Raw genomic sequence first — 2450 nt, 5'->3', positions numbered from 1 at the left:
CGTTTGCTATTCTATTTTTTTTTTTTTTTTAAACACTGAAGAGAGTCCAGTCCAAGACTGAAACATCTGCGCTTTCTATTTAATAATTTAATTTTTATTTGTATATAACTCAAGATCTATTAACTTATATAATATCTCTTGTTCTTTAATTTATTAAATTTTGTCGCGTGGTTTTTGTTTTTTTGAAATTTGACTTTATTTTATACAGACATTAATTGCTCCATGTACACTTTCTAATTGTTGTCTAATAAAAATCTATCGCTTGCTTGTTTAAAGTAGATGTTCCCGAACATATCAAGCCCACATGCATTGTATAGCCGCATGCCTGTTTAAAGCAGATATGCCCGAATTTGTCGAGCATACGTGCGTTGTGTAACTGCGTGCCAGCTTAAAGCAGATATGCCCGAATACATTGAGCGCACATCATGTAATCATGTATCTGCTTATATAAAGATCTGCTTATTTTGCTTTATAAAATAAAAAATACAATACAGATATATAAAATATAATATATTTAATTACAAAATATATACACACAAAATATATTACAAAATTTTATTAAATTCTGTCTCGAACATCCTTCCGTGTAACATTTGCCTTCTGTACAACATGGGTGACTCACTCAAGTTCAATATAATTATATTGCCAATTATTTTTTAATGTAGTATATTTTATCGGACAGTCTCTTTCTGTCTCGAAATTACATTGTATAACATTTACCATCTGACAACATAGGTGATTCACTCTTCTTCTGCGTATTATTACTTTTGTGATTTTGTCTATCACGTAGTCAAAATATCAATGTAATTTGATTGTAATAAAACATATGCGCACAAATTACCGCGCTGGCTTTTGATTGCCTTTTATTTCCTTTGTATGATATATTTATACAAAGTATAATGCAAAATTTAATACAAAATGTGTAAATAAAAATAAGATAAAAAATGTTTTATTATACGAATATCTGCGACATGCGCGAAATAATATATAATACAGAATTTATTATAAAGTTTTAAATTAGACATAGCTTTTATAAACGATAATTATGAGATATTTATTATCAATAATGAGAGACATAATTATAATGCTTATTTTAAGCTTTATGTAACACAAGCAATTGCAACCACAGAATCATTAATAAATTTATGGATTATGTCCTTCTCTATTATAAGAGAAAATAATAATGGAAAATTTTGCAAGTTCTGCTAAATGTTCTAAAAAAAGTTCCTCAAGAAAATAACGGTGCAAAAAAAATAGATAAATCTTTGATGTGAGTCAACGATTTCGCAAATCTATATGACGAATAAATAAGTTGACAATAATTGTAATATTCAATTACGATATGCATAATTTCTATAAAATATAAATATTTATTTAATTAATCCAGCTAGCAAACGCACATGATTTTGACATCAAAAGACGTGCATTTGCTACCTGAGAATATAATTTATCTTATTATCTATTATAGTTTGATCAAGAAATTATTTGTTTAAATTAATTTAATATTATCATTTTACGCCAAATTTTTATAGCTTGATATTTCTCTTTTAAATTTGAGATTTTTAATTGTAATTTATCAAATAATACATGGTGTAAGGAAATAAATGGCATGCGTAGCGCGCGTTTTGTAATATTCTAGTTACTGTAAAAACAATTTTACTCTACGATCGCGTTATGTCGTTCTACAATTTCTTTTGACCTCATTTTATAATCCTGTTTAGCTTCTTTTTTAAAGTTAAAATATTTCCGATCAGTCTACAATTTAGTCGTATAATTCATAAAATTGGCATCACACCTGTTTTTCTAACTTAATTTTATATGATAATATTTATAATAAATATAAGGAAAATCAGGCAATATGAGCCAGCGCGGTGTGGAAAGCGCAAAAAAATTAAATAATAATTATAATTAACGCACGCGAACGTTTCGGTCTCTTTTTTGACCTTCATCAGCGCATTGATGTATATTAAGTTAAAATTATCATAATAATAGTCGGAGTCATAAAATATAAAATATAATGGTTTTCCTTATATTTATTATAGTCATTAGAGCCTTTTGTTAGTTTTATTTGATAATATTTATGCTCTAATCTTATTTTCCAATTCATTTATTGTAAACAAATTGCTTTATAGAGTTCAGATATATTCTTCATTTATAAATAAAATTATTATATCATGCCTTTTGTGAAAAAATTTCTTTCAGTAACGCTTACATTAGATAATGCAATCTATAGACTAGAAAAATAATAATAAAAATATTACACTGTTTGTTTGAGAAGACCTATCTACTTTAATTTATTGCACACAAGTTAAACTGGTTGGGTCAAACGAGTTTAATATAACGTATAAATTTTTATTTTGCATGTCATGCTTCATTTAATATGTTTTTATGAATTACGAAGAAAGAGGATATTACGCATATATGTATATAAATATGTATACATACATATA

This window comes from Formica exsecta, unplaced genomic scaffold (genome assembly GCF_003651465.1).
Source record: "Formica exsecta isolate Colony F162 unplaced genomic scaffold, ASM365146v1 scaffold62, whole genome shotgun sequence".
Lineage (NCBI taxonomy): Eukaryota > Metazoa > Arthropoda > Insecta > Hymenoptera > Formicidae > Formica > Formica exsecta.
The sequence above is the reverse complement of the archived record's forward strand: the minus strand, read 5'-3'. Positions refer to the sequence as shown.